We start from the raw sequence: 15,884 nt of genomic DNA, 5'->3' as shown, positions 1-15,884 counted from the left end.
CGTAAACGCAAGCGAAACATAAGTGGAAACACCTATTGGTGTGAAACCCAAGTCAACAAGTTTTTATGTCAGTTTGGTGGTTTGACCAATAAACCGACAACTGCGGTAGCAGAAATTTGGGAAGGTAACCTGAAATGCCAATATAATGATGAAAACAATATGAGAATGATCAAAGAGTACTTATCTATTCATTTTTTATTTTCATGGAATTATTTTCCAGCAGCTTGACTGCATTAACCTTTCTAGATTTCATATCATTTCTAGAAAAATGTGGACATAGGCTGAAACAGCTGTATACCGGTGGCTCTTGAATTGAAATCAATATGGGAATGATCAAAGAGTATTTATCTATTCATTTCATATATATATATATATATATATATATATATATATATATATATATATATATATATATATATATATATATATACATAAATACGGAAAACAATAAGTTGAATAGTATGTAGAACATATTTATCAAAAAAACAAACCTTGCATGTTCATTTTAAATGCAATTGTATCACAATTCAATTTAGACATACAAGTACACATATTAATGTGAAATAAAACAAGAACATATGTATAATAATAATAATGATAAAAACATGATCGTTAATACATAATATTGTTGAGCTTATCTTGGCAGAACACTGAGAATATTCACAATTTGTCATCATAATATTCCTGCAGGCTAAAATAAGCTTCCATGAGCAGTATATTTTTGACCGATTTCCTGAAACTTCTCTGCTCTATTATATCCCTAACTACCTGTGATAAATGGTTGAACATTTTTTCCCTTCGTTCATGTTAAAGTGTTTTGTTAGAGTCAATCTGGGTATGAATCAGGCAAACAAGTTCGAGAATGAAGATGCTGAATAAAGTGAGGAATAGGTATTTAACGAAAATTTGTCTACATCTATCCCTATGGTTTGCTCCACATAAAAACCGCAAAGATATCTTTTGCAACACGAAGACCTGATTCAATAGTTGTTTACTACAGAATCCCCAAAATGCAATGGCATACCTCAGATAACACTCTACTAGGGCAAAGTTAGTCGATCTAGCAGTGAATATATCGAGTTCATTGGTAAAAATTCTGACAGCAAATGATCCTGAAGCCAATTTTGTGCATAAAGATATGATATGTTATTTAAATTTGAACTTATTGCCGATATGTAGATCAAATTATCTAATAGCAAGTTGTCATAGCTAAATTTTGGTCTTGTCTACTTTTGAGGAGAGTGAATTAGAATCACACCACTGTTTGACTCTTTCTCAATCTAATGATATCATTTGTTTCAACTTGTTAGTATTTTTCTCATGCCATAACAATGTGGTGGTATCATTGGCAAAAATTATGAATGACCCTTCAATATCGACTGTAGCAAGATCGTTGATGTATGATAAGAATAAAATGGGCCCTAGAACAGATATTTGAGGCACTCCGCAATCTATAGCCGGAATGTCCGAATACGCATTATTGACTTTCGTCAGCTGGGATATACCTTTCAGGTACTATTTGAACCATTCAAGACATGTCCCTCTTACGCCATAACAGTATATTTTTTTATAAGTATATCATGATTGACACAGTCGAAGGCTTTCGAAAAATCGCAGAGAACTGCCGAAATTGCTTTCGCCTCATTCAGATTCAAGTATATTTTTTCCAAAAATGAGAAGATTGCATCATTAGTATTTTTAGAGCTTTGGAAGCGAAATTGATATTCATTCAATATATTTTCATTTGATAAAAATTTCAATAATTTTTTCTTCACTAGCTTCTCGATCAATTACGAGGAAGTTGATAATAACGAGATGGGTCTGAATTTCGAGGGGATGGTGACCTCTCCAGCTTCATAGAGAGGTAAAACAACTGATGTCTTGATCACTGCTGATGAAGATAGCCTTCCTTTACCCCGCCTCGTTGGTCGTTAGCTCGCACAAGTTTCGAATTCTGAGAGTTGTCGTTCGTAGGGGTGCGACAGCTGGTTAACGGAAGAACATATTTCAAACATATATTCAAACATAATAATGTTAGTCCTAAAAACAACAGTGTCGACTAGTTTACTTTATCATCCATGCCGAGTGATGTAATCTCACTGAGTGAGATATCTATTTTTCTCAATAACAATATCTCTTGACAAGAATATATAACAACAGGGTTTTGATCATAGGTAATGCACTAAAAAAAGTATGTGTGATGGAATACAAATTTCACTTTCTGAATCTCACTTATGTCACTATTTTGTTTGAATCAATAATGTTAATCCTAAAAACAGTGGTATGGCTGGTGAACGTCTTTATCCAAGCCGAATGATATATTCCCACCTTGTGAGAATGAAGAAATACAATAGTAAATAGTCACGATTGTCTTTCGGAGATGTTACACTTCCTATGAAGAATGTTGCAAATCAATCTGAATCATAGAATGAACTACATGCAGATATCAACAATGATTATTCTGAAGACATTCCAGTGCTATATTCATCAACTAATGAGTTATTCATTGATTTTGATGAAGATGAATTTATTAGAATGCATTGAAACATTTTCCATAAAATACTTTCGAAGATCCTACATTTCTACAGTTATCATCACCCAGATGCCTTTCACCTGTCTCTCATGTTGGTGTGGAAAAAAATCTAGACCATCTGAGAGGAAAAAATTAAAAAAAAACAGGTAGAAGGAGAAGGCCGAATGTATACCCGAAGAAATGAAGAATGATATGAATGATGACTCGCTTCCCCGTTCAATCCACTACAACGATCTGAGAATATGAGAAAAAGCAAACTGCGGCATGATGAAGGCAAAGACGACTATTGGAGAATATAATAATCATGAGCACGATATCATTATAAAAAAGGTACCTCTTCAAGAACTCGATGAAAAGATTGTATTAGCAAAGGCTGAAGAGATTGAAATGTGCACAAGTGCAGACGTACTCCTTTGAAAAATTGTCAAAAATAATCAATTCAACCAATATTTGAGAATGCAAGCTTGGACAGAACTTGAGTGGACTAGACTTCATAAGGGGGCATCATCAGTGAAAAATAACTGACGAAAAAAGAGTGCATTTCAAAGTGACCGCAATTAGGTTTGTTGCTATCAATTTTGTGAGTTAAAAAAACATAAACGGAAATACACTCATCAAGAATATGTGTTGTGAGGTTTGTTTCTGTCCATTTTAACAATTTTGAATTATTTCGTGGTGAAATTGGCTGTGTTGCCTTTTTCTGTACTCGCTTATACGCATAATATCATTTAATGGAAATTCAGGAGTACTTCGTTTTCTACAAGGTACTTTAAATTTCATCGTTGAATGAATAGTTATGGTTCGTTTTCTGTTGTACCATGCATCTTGTTATGTTTGTTTGTTATGGTTGAAAATATTTCAAGCTATTCATGGTGCCCCTAATCGCTAATTTATTGTTTAAAACTCTGTTCTGTTCAAAATCTGTTTTTCCGTTAACCAGCTGTCGCACCCCTATGAACAAAAATCCTTAGAAGTGGAAACTTGTGCAAGCTAAGGACTAATGAGGTCTTACTTTTTAACGTGTGATTCCTAACACGGATTGGACGATAGCAAGTGAAAATCGATCGTTCAGCCGGTCGATTTGAGTGAGCGAACGAGCACCTACGTCGAACCTACCGGCTACCGATCGAAGCCATGTATTTATTATTCGAATATTTTTCATGCTATATTTGCCTTCATTGTACTGAATGATGGATAATGATTGATTTTACATTCTCGCATGAGAGAAGAAAAACCATTTCTGAAAAATTATTTTCCTCACTTCGTGAATGTTTCATTTTTAACCGCTAATGTCAATTTATCTTGAGAGTAACAATCAATAACTATAAGTGAATATTGGCATCCTTTGTTTCTCCGAAAAGGTTATAACTACCTAGATATACTTGTATATAGATCTCCCAAACCTTTGATGATGTTTATCCTTCTGCGAAAATTCATTGACAACTTTTCGTTTGACGTTACCTACTCCTTCCTCCATTATTACAATTTTTCATTAACAATATTGAAAAAATCTGGTAATATGACTGCATCGACTAATAAGGTAGGAGTGATTATAATTCATTATTGTGTCAATATGTTATATCTTCTTCCCTTGTTTCTTCAATTATTGAAATTATTTCATTGCTATGTTCAGCATACCAAGCTGACTTTGGAAATACCAATAGCCGTAAAAGAACAACCAATTCTTTCGATGAATGCCAGTAGATATAATTCACATGTTTGGAATTATAGGTTTTTGCATTTTTTCTCGATTGAGTCTGGTAAATTGTTCTTGTGCGGTACTGAGATACTTTTTGTGAGACACCATGAGACTGAATGGGCACAACAAACAGAAGTGCATTTTGTCCAGATTCTTTCGATAGTTTTTCAATTCACTATAATTTTTATCTCTGTTATTTATTCAATTACAGATTGTCAATTCAAAAAAATTTGTCTCCTTGTCAGTTTTTTTGTGTTCCAATTGCAATTTGTTGCAAATAATTCAATTTCATCATTATTTTACGAAATTTTCAACAGTGAAAATCGACATTTGACATTTCAATCGAAAATAAAATAATTAAATAATTATACCTGTAGTTATTCATGATCCTTTCATTTTTTCAGGAAATACGTACCACAACAAGGATGTGTTTTCCATGGTATGGTTCATGAAAGACTCTTCAGAACCAAGCATCCGTCGTCAACTACTTTTTAGAGATTCCCGTATTTGTTTGAAGACTGAGACAATTTTGAAACATGTATATGGTATGTTTGTACTTTGTGTGAAATTATTCATTGCGACTCTAATGAAACTGATGAACACGAAATGAGTAATAACTCCCATAGTTGTGATGTTGATATATTTCATACCACTCATCACATTCACAATTTGAAAGGTTATATGTTGATGAATACAACGAAGCAGTTAGAGTAGTTTGGGTACTACAAATGAAAAAACAATATCATCTTGAGCTATAGTGTAAGAGAAACTAAACCTAAAATATCAGATTGCAAATATGAATTTATCTTTTATCCTCTATTTAATATTAATCAATTGAAGAATCCAAGATCCATTGAGTACACTTAAATTAACAAACATACTCATCTCTCGTTGACGCTGGATGTGATGAAAATAATGTTGCCAACACGATATGTTTTTCGTCTCCTGTCTCGTTTTGTCGTGTCATGATTAAGATCAAGCAAGATAGAGACAAAATTAATTGATTCGTATACTATGTGGCAATTGAAATGTTATCTCAATTGTACCATTCAGTTGCTAGTTACCATGCGTAGTCAATGCGACTGCATTCATCTCATTTTTATCAGTGTGTCAAGATCACTGACCATGTATGATAAATTTCACTGTTACAACATCCACACCTTTTTCTTAGCAAAGTCATAAACAGAAAATGAACCTTTCATTGAGGTATTCTGAAAAATATAACTCATGGAAAATAAAGTTTCTGCTGAAAATTTACTGCTTCAATTGCTTTGTTAATTTTCTGAAGGAAATTTACATCTTGATGAAACGATGACGAGTCATCTCGTGCCGTCATTTTTTTTTTCAGTACTACAACTTTCCAAAAGCATTACCCAATCACATGTGTAGTTGAAGATGAATTAGATGGCTCATTCATGAAATATAAGAAGTAAACTGATTTCTAGTTACTGAACTGGCATTTGTCGAAATCAGAATAACAAATTTCATAAAGGAACTCTCAACTCCATCATTTGCTACATCACAATGTGTTTCGTTATCATTCTGTACGTTATTTACCATAAAGATGAACCGCTTAAGAGTTTATGTGAATGTTAATTTACCGCTATTATGCCGGAAATTTTGCCGGTATTCAGTGCTCCACTGAATTCGGAAGCAAAATCAACTGCGTTCGGAGCTCTAAATGTATTTACATTAATGAGCCACCATCGTCAACCGACCCGATGACTAGGTGGTCTGATTTCTGCAAGAATGTTTCAATAATAATATATAATCTATTCACCCTGTGAAATGGAACATGAACGACAAATGTCTTTCACATGGGTTCGTTGAAAGCTATAATGGAAAGTAGTTCTTCGTGTTCTCCGTGTTGCTCCGTGTTCTGTGCATTTTATCCTCATAAGGATTATTCTCACAACGTCCCATTTGCAAAGTCTCATTTGCCATCTTCTAATGATGTCTGGAGTTTTTCAACTAGACTAGTTGATTTCTCTCAGAACGTTTCAGCAAAGTCTAATTTGCCATCTTCTGGTGATGTCCGGAGACTGTTTAAAATTTTTTTTATTAATAAAATAGATAATGCCTACATAATATCGAAATGAACAGTTCAAAAATAACTTTACAAAACGCTCAAAGGTGCGAACTCGTTTCCTCCTTTTCATAAGCGATTTTTTTCACAAGCGATTTTGGTGAAATTGGTGACACTTGTGAATCATTGTATTCGTGCCACATGCCATTATAAGGATGTCTGCAGCATGCTGTATAATGTCCGCTGTAGTTAGACCCACTGTGATTCGAAAGTGCATATAGATTATAGCGACAAGGAGTCACATTATCTGCTGATAATTGTTCCAATCTAATCCATCTAGACGAAATTCGATGGCAACATTTAACTTGCCTCTAAATCTTTCCGTTAGAGAAAACCTTTCGAAATAAACAACTGAAATATGGGGAAACTTATGGATCGATAGAGACTTTAGGCATTTTTTTTTTCCTTTGCAACTTGAAACGTCGGTTTTTCATGTACATCCAAAGTTTCCTCTCTTGTGAAGAAATCCAAGCACTGTGATAAACTCAGTTAGATAGTTTTTTCTGGTATAGGGAGTGACAAATCCCAAAAAGGATCGAAGGTTACAGATGAGTGTCCACAATGTGTGCACTTAATCGTGGATCTCAATTGACCAACGAAATTATCTACAATCTTAGAGTTATATGTACTCAAATGAATCAGCCATGACTTTTGTGCTTTTTCGCTGTCGCTCAATTTTTCGTTGATCTCCGTTAAGGTCAGTTTATGTTTCTCAATAATTCTATTAACGTCATCATGTAAACCTGGGCGTCTTCATGCGCATGACCCATGAATCGAGGGGCAAAACTCTGAATCTGACTTTTTAAGGAGACTGTGTTCACTGCTCTATCAGATGAATTTTCTGACCACAATTCCTTGATAACTTCTGCAAAAGCTTTGATCAAAGCACACTCCGAACTAGAAATATCAATATTGATATCTTTCATGTGCTCATCTTTTCTCAAATATTCCAGTAGCCATCTCATATTGGATAAACATTGGATTATACTGTTCATGAAACAGGTGTTGCCAATATTTTTCAACCCATTAAGCCCAAGGGTTTTGACTGAGGAACGTATCACTGATCTAATTGTGTTTGTGGAATGAGGAATTTGAAGTTAAATTTTTTGAAACTGAATCAGATATATTCATGGTGGTTTTTGCGAATTTGGGAGAGAAAGATAATTCCAGAACTTGTTTATTCTCCTCTGCATCTTCTGAGACAATTGGGAAGTGATCAATCTGCTTACTCCATTTTGCGATGTTCATACGGAATTTTGATTTGATTTGTGGGTTCAGGAATATTTCATCTAATTTTTGAGTTGACGGAAGAGTACCCAATATCGATGTGGCATTACCCCTTTGGATGGCGATACTGATTCTTTGAATTGAAAATTAATAGGCTCGGTTGTCACTGGTAGAATTCATCATTCTTCTACCAATTTCTTTTTACAATTCAGAAGCATGAGATCCAAAAACACCAAAGGTTTCAATAGCAATAGGAAAGAAACAGTAAGAACTCAGCAAAGTGGACTAAATCCAAAATTTTGATTTTTCTGCAATCATAGCAGCTGCACCAGTGGAATTAGGCGTAGCGGCAAGGTGTGAAGCTGCAATTGTATCCACGCAGGTGAAGTCCCAAACTAGAGGCTTTCCAAATTTCCAAGGAATTAGACTCATCCCGTCTGGACGCTTTCCATCATCTCGACTAACACCAAGGGGTTCAAGAACTGAAGGAACCTCTGCAGTGACTAGAGCTCTTTTCATAAGATCATTAAAGGAATGATGTCTTGAAAACCTGCCAGAACTGAATTTACAACTCAGGCCATTGTAACCATTTTCTTCTACAGTGGTTTCGCATCTGCATTTATGACTAACATAAATTGAAGGACCTAACTGAAGACCTATCGAAATCCTAAAAGATGCATCATCTGAGAGAGTATCCAAAGAAGCCACGGGAAGAGCATTCAGCCAGGCACCAGATTATTTGGACATAACAGCTTTGAGTAAAGCCATTTGAATATCGGAACGTTCAGCTGACTCAAGAAGTTGATTATGAACCAAATTGATCATTGGATAATCCCAGGCTTTCTGACACTTTTCATTTTCGGGAACGGTATTTTTCGTTTGAGATAACCATTTATTTTCACCATTCAAGTAATACGCATCAGAAATTTCAGACAAAGATTTGGAAAGAATGGAGTTTATCAAATGACGAGAACTGTTATGAGAGAAAAGAAATGCTGATAGTGAGAGGGATGAGGCTAATCGAATACCTAAACCACCAGAGTTAACTGGAAGAGTAGCTTGACTCCAAGTGATATCTTCGAATTTATTATTGGTAATTTTTTGTAAAGATTGGCGTAAGGTGGAATCGAATTCTTGTAACTCCTTTTGGCATATTCAAGTTGGACTGCATCTCGAAGTATACAATAATTTGTGGATTTCCAAACAGTATTTCAATAGAAAATATGCTATATGGTAAGGAATACTATTGAGACGAAATGACAGTAGAATTAGAGACTATGTTTTCTGTTTGAGGCAACGTGATAAAGACTCTACAGAGAGAGAAGCTTCCAGTAAAGACCAGTGTGTTTTGGGGACAATTTTAATTTGTGGAGAAATTATTGTGGAAGGATTAGTAAGCATCTGAAAAAGGGCAAAAATTTCACTTTTTTCGAGATTTAATTCAAGTCCAACATCATTAGAGAGATGAAAATATTTTTGAAATTCTTGGAGAACAGAATCTATATTACCACCAATTGAACCATCGTCTAGGTACCAGCAATTGAAATTGGTGTTGATAGACTTTGTCAGTTCATTCAAAGTGAGGCAGAAAAGAGCAGGACCTAGAGGATCGCCTTGTTGAACGTTTCTCTGAGGTAAGATAGTATTTTTTCCAAAGTTCAAAAATGTTGAATTTCGATAACATTGGTTGATAAAAGAAAAAAGGTGAGGAATAATTCCGTGGGTTTTTCGTAAAATGATATTTCTGTGAATCATGCTGAAGGCGTTTTTATAATCTAGTTTAACAAAAATTTGTTAAACAGTTTGGAGACTGATCCGTTCGACGTGAAAGGTGCCTCGTATATACATAAAATCCTGTATGAAAATGCGATATCATTTTCTATCTCACCTTGGAATCGAAATGGAAATCCTACTAGTATAACGAAATCTATTTCTTTAAGAGTGTGTATGAACTATTTTCGTTCGAATCGATGGAGCAAAAGATTTGAAAAATTTAAAAGTGAAAAGTGACGGTAGAGAGTCCAAATTTTGAGCAAGGATATATGAAATTGTAAACTAAACAACTTTTTCCAGCATTTTTTGAAATTTCCAATTCATACAGGCCGTTTTTTTATCATGTGGTAACATTGCTATATTCTAAACCGTAACAGATACGAAGACGATTAAATGGGAAAAATGGTAACTATCATCAGGAGCAATACAATGGCCGAAGAAAATTCACAGAGACCCTCGCCCTTCTCGAGTTATACGTGGAAAACCAAAAATGCTGTTTTTCGTTTTTCTCGAATGAAATTGTTATTTTTGAGAATATCAACAGATGGAAAAAAAAATGTTATTGTATTCGAAGAGTACTATGACGATGTGATAATGAATAATCGACAAAACGTTTCGTGTCAACATGGCCATCATCGACTTTTTTTTAAATACGGACCTGTCTTTTATATTACGAATATTGATGAAGCAATGCATTCACAATCCAAGGGTGTATCACTTTTGATATTTTTATAGCGTTTCATTTGGAATAACCACCATCATCAGTGACAAATCGGTCTTTGTGTGAAAATAATACATTTAGTTTCATTGCTCAAGACTGGTCAAGGTAAAGCGATAAAATCGCTTTACCTTGACCAGTCTTCTAACTTATTCAATTCGTCTTGCAGAATATTGACCATATTTCGAATATTTATTTCCTTCACAAATATAATTGAATCATCAGTAAAAAGTCTTGCCTGAACTGGTTTCTGCAGATTTTGTAGCACTTTATTAATGGCAACGAGGAATAAAATGGGGCTTATTACAGAGCCCTGCGGTATGCCATTCTCTACGTATCTTGGTGATGATAATACACCATCCATTTTGACTCGAAAATATCTCTGAGAAAAAAAATTCTTAATAAAAGCTAAAATATTGCCCTGATATCCCCAGGATATTGAAGTTTTGATAATTTTATGGTGTCATGCTATGTTGAATGCCTTACATAGGTCAAAGTATACAATGATACATTTATGATTATTTTTGAATGCTTCATTGATATTACTTTCCAGATCAACTAGGCTGTTTGTTGTGGATTTCAGTGGACGGAAGCCAGTTTGTTTACTTATGAGCTGTTTGTTTTTCTCAAGAGTCCAGATAAGTCGTTTATTAATGATTTTCCCAAGCAATTTAGATAGGTGACGACAGGTAAGAGCTATGGGTCGATAAGAATCCACTTTATCAGGACATTCTTTTACTTTCAATACGGGAATTATGTTTTCCAATTTCCAGAGTTCAGGGAATCTGTGTTGTGTCCAGATTTTATTGTAGAAGATGAGAATAAAATCCAGAGCTTCTTCCGGTAGGTGTTTGAGGAAACTAGAGGGGATATCAGGCCCTGAAGAAGTGTCGTTCAGAGACTCTAAGAGTTCTGCCATGGATATGGGAGCGTTTATAGGATATTCGTTAAGAACTATCGGGATACATTCATTCTCTTCTACTTCTTTGTACGCTGAAAAAATCGGATCGTAGTTAGTGTTGAAAGAAATATCTCTGAAATGATCGGCTACTTTTCCAGCGATATCAATTTTGTCTTCGAAAGTTTTCCCTTCTACTTCCAGTGCATTAATCTGAGAATAGGTAGTAATGCCGAATATTTTCCTAACTTTTTTCCAAACTTGATTCATTGATGTGTTGATGTTGATGTTTTTTGCTTTGGTAGTTACTCATTTTGCAATTGCTCTTTTCAATTTAGAGTTTATCAGATTTTCTGTTGTGTTATGGTGTTTATTAGCATTGAGGGCTTTTTTGCTTTGCTTTATAGCAGCATCGCAGTCAAGATTTCACCACGAGGTTATTTGGTCCCTCTGGATATATTTCGTCTCACCTATCGCCTTAGTAGCCGATTCAATTTGGATATCATTGAATTGGCGGAGGGTGTTATCAATAGATCCTTCAGAAGTAATATTCTGCATGTTTATTTTGAAACACTCTTGATACAGGTCCCAGTTGGCGGTCTCTAACTTCCACTTTGGTTCGTGTTCCACCTAACCTAACCTAACCTTATTTGAACAACATAATTCTATTGCTACTGCTTCAAAATCAGTTATCAGTGGAATTTGTTTCGATCTCAGATGGCTCTTCACATAGATGGCAACTCCTCTAATGCATGAGTTTCATTCGTTCGGTTTTTGTAAAAAATATTGTGAGTTTTCAGATTTTCATGTTGTAGGTTCTTGAAGTTTATTTCTTGAAGGCATAAAATATCTGGAGAGTATTTGCTAATTAGTATATGTAGGAAAGGCAGTCGAACACAGAAATCGTTCAAGTCCCATTGAATAATTTTGTCATACATTTTACTCTCTGGTGATGTGAAGTGAAAAAATTAGGTTTATGTAACATTTCACTAAGTGGAAGAGTCGCTCTCAGTGTCAACGGTGCAGGCTGCAATTTGTTTTACTATTTTTGTTTTCAACTTGGTTAACTTAGTTTTTTTGATGTTTATCTATTAATATACGATGAAGGGCTTCCAACATAAAAACTAGTACTGAGGGTTCGTTAACATAATCCTTGGCAATGCAGAGAAGATCTCTAGATCCGTGAGAGTTTTCAATAAAATTCTGTAGTTGTTGGCTGTTGAGTGGAAATTTTGAAGGGTTGTTGTCAATAAACTCTTCAACATCGTCGGGTAGGTTATACTCTGTTTGATTCTTTTCAGTCTTATGTCAAAAAAATTTTGGGATGATCGGATGGTGGTGTCAATACATCTGTAACGCTTCTTTTGTTTGATGTGTGGGGATTTATCTGGGTGTGATCTGTAGAATCATCAAAAGTGAGTTGTGGTTGCTTGTTAATAACTCTTGGCTGCTGATTGTCTTCACTTGTTGAAGAAATAGTAGGGATTTTATGGACAGTGGCGGTTGTAATTATAAGGTTGTTATCGAGTATTGGGTGTAATATTTCAGGAATGGGCTGTGGCTCTTGAAGTAGGGTGTTTGGAGTATTTTTAGACTGGGATAATGTGGTCTGCGAGGTGCACTGGGATGCTTGGTGCCCAGCTTGTTTACATCTGAAACACAAATGGTTTTCTGCAGGAAGAAATATTCTATATTGCACTTCGTCATACTCTAATTCAATGTATTCAGGAACCTGTGATTTTTCTGGAGGAGAAATATAAACTTGTCTGCGGGATCGTTTGTGCCTATTCTCAGATACGTCATTGGCGACATTATCTTCAGGCTTAAATTCTCAAGGATTTTTATAAGGATCTCATGTGGTATGGTGAGACTCACATTTGACAACAGGAGTCTTCCTGATGGTGTTATCAATCTTCTTGCCGGAATTTTTATACCATCGATTTTTATTTCACCGTGGTTTTCCAAGAACTGATCGACGTGTTTTTTGTCGGACAGGTATAAACAGATCCTGTTGTTGGAGATTCGGGAACAGAAAGTAATATGTTCCCGTAGGTTGTGTTCACTTCCACTAAAAACTTCCGAATTCATATTTTAGTGCTAAAATTCCAACTTCTATTTGAATAATTTCATAGCTGCCCAGAGAAAACGTTATTTCTACTTGGTACAGGTCTGGACTCTCTGATGAATCTTCTTACCACAATTCCTTGATAACTTCTGCGAACGCTTTGAATAAAGCACCCCTCATACTTGAAATAATACTGTTGATATTTTTCATGTATTCATCCTTTTTCAAATTTTTTAATAACCGACTCATGTTTAATAAACTATGGATTACACTGTTCATGAAAAAGGTGTTGTTAATATTTTTCAAACCATCAAGCCCAAGGATTTCTACTGAAGAATGTAACACTCCCCATCATTGGACCAGCGGTATGAGGAATTGGGAAGTTAAACTGCTTGAAACGGAATTAGATAGATTCTTCGAGTTTGTGAGACGATGATGATTCCAGAACTTGTTCAATTTTGACTCTCCCCAATATTGATGTAAATACGAGCCCACCTCGTATTCGAATTAACTCACCAAATAACACATGAACTATAGTGAACAGAAATATATACTCATATGTCTTCCACCCACTGATCGCTGTCTACTGAAATTTCAGAAGGATTTTTTTTCTTGAATCCTTTTCATGATATCTCATGCTAATGCTGTAATAAATATCAGAATTGCAGATATAAACAGAGATAAACTTCTAAAATGATATTTATTTTGAACAATTCTGAAAGGTTTCCATTTAAAACTTCAGTCTCACTCTTGTAGTATACGCCAGCCTAGCAAAACACTAACGAGTCGATTTCATCACGTCACGCTCTCGGCCATATTATGGAAGATGGATGAAAATTACTTCCAGTTCATTCATATAATTTCGCTTCAGAAATTATTCATGAGAATTTTATAGAATTCAAAAATAATGTTGTCATTAGTGGTGTTGAACTTCCTCCTAGTTGAAGTTGGTACATGATGAATAACTTTTTCATTAATTTTGAATTGCTTTTCTTCATGAGAGAGTATATATTTTCTTTTGAGATTACTGAAAACATTTTATTGTAGTTGACCGAAGTTACTTATTGGAAAGTTTTTGATAATGAAGTATTGAAATATTAGTAAAACTATCATTTTTCTATGAATGAATTAACCATATGTTTACTATGCTATGTTTCAATGATTATAACTAATATTTAGGACAAATAAATTTGTGCTGGACGAAATTTACGTTTTATTGAATAGAATACTTCGAATTTGTTACTCAGTTGAATTTGTTGAGCAGAATGCTTATTTAGATTCATACTGGAAGTTTCAAAAGTTAAAAATGGAATTTATGTAAAAAAATTAGTTCATTCAACAAAAATTATATCTCACTTGATCAAATGGTTTGGGGTAATTTCTCAACCAAATATCTTAAGGATAGTGTATTTTTATATCGTCTGTACAGAGGTGAACAACACTCGGAATCACTATTTTCTCAGTTTTTTAATTGGAACACCATCCCAGAGTGGTCAACTGTATGAGCTTTCAGAAAATGTAGGGATTGACTGAATTGACAATGGATATTGGAAAAATATTTCATTTTGACCTATTTATGAATGTAGTCTATCAAGAAGTTCCTTCCGAACTACAATAGTAGTTCATCCTGTGATATACCGAAAAACTTTTCTCTGATCCTATTCTACATGTCTTCTGGTGTCGTTGATGACGAAGTTAATAGGCTTCTTTTTTGACAAATCCATCACGATAAAAATTTAGGTACGTGAGGTCTAGAGATCATGCTGACTATTGAATGGATCCATTCCTGCCAATCCATTCATTTCTACACCACCTGTGCAAAAACCTCCTTGACCGATTTTGGTTGTGGGGAGGCACGCCATCATGTTGGTAATATAACCTACGCCTTGTATCTACCGATACATCTTCCAACAAATCTCTATAACCTTCTCCATTCAGAGGCCCATCAAAGAAATATTGTCCTATGATCTGATCCCCAATTATACCTCCAAACATTTATTGACCACCTGTTTTTGTTACCACAGTATGCACTACCATATATTGGGTAGTAGTAAATATTATGTCTATTTGACATGGTATCACTTATGAATGTGAACCCGTCAGAAAATAAAACATTTCAAAGTATTCGTTTCGTTGCTGATTTGATTCAATGAAACATCGCAATATAAAATCTGGTATCAAAATTTGTTCCATATAGTTTTTGATATAATCCAATTCGATGTGAACGAACTTCATTTCTCTTCAACATTCCGTTCAGGGAAGTATGACTTATATCCAACTCTCTTACAAGTCCCCTTGTACTTACATGAAGATTTTCAGATGTTGCTTTCATCCCTCCAAAAACTCTCTGGTCGTATAGATCTTGGGTTAGGATATCGAACAGACAGGCTGATAAAAAATTTCTGTTACATCCACCCAAAATGTAGATGAAATTTATGTATATAATTCTCTACGGAAACAAGGATATAAATAAAAACAAGAATAAAAATTAATTGGCGCTCCGGGGCGACTTCATTGATTCCAGTGGCGCATTTGCTTTTTCAGCTGCAGAAAAACCCGGAAAAACCTGCAGCACAACATCATCTGAAGATCTTGATCTGCCAATGTCCTCTCTCTCATAAAACAAAATTCAAGGTGTCTCCAGAGGCTCCAATAGTTTCAATACATCGCCAGAACACTTCGTGACACGACTATCGTCAAACTTAAACTAGTTCGTTTCGTCTTTGACCAAGGCGGAATACTGACCAGATTCAACGCCAAAACCACAGTGAACAATGACTACATGAATATTATAATAGTGGTCTGCTAGATTTGAGTGTTCATCTATTTCTAACCTTCGTAAGAGTTTGGTGCTCACGTCAGAGGTTGATTCATGTTCGAAGATC

At 34.9% G+C, this 15,884-nt stretch overlaps 1 protein-coding gene across 1 annotated transcript in view; it reads left to right on the top strand.

Annotated features, from left to right (window-relative positions):
* Positions 1 to 14,050, top strand: part of Oct-TyrR (Octopamine-Tyramine receptor) — a 1,115,181-nt gene extending 1,101,131 nt beyond the window's left edge. Inside the window, exon 4 of the mRNA XM_074186521.1 lies at positions 4,637 to 14,050. The gene's annotated coding sequence lies outside the window, so the exon portion shown is untranslated. The remainder of the gene's footprint in view (positions 1 to 4,636) is intronic.
* Positions 14,051 to 15,884: the final 1,834 nt, after the last annotated feature.

This window comes from Leptinotarsa decemlineata, unplaced genomic scaffold (assembly GCF_025532065.1).
Source record: "Leptinotarsa decemlineata unplaced genomic scaffold, Ldec_3_MD MMD2_P_RNA_scaffold_2, whole genome shotgun sequence".
NCBI lineage: Eukaryota > Metazoa > Arthropoda > Insecta > Coleoptera > Chrysomelidae > Leptinotarsa > Leptinotarsa decemlineata.
The sequence above is the reverse complement of the archived record's forward strand: the minus strand, read 5'-3'. Positions and strand labels throughout refer to the sequence as shown.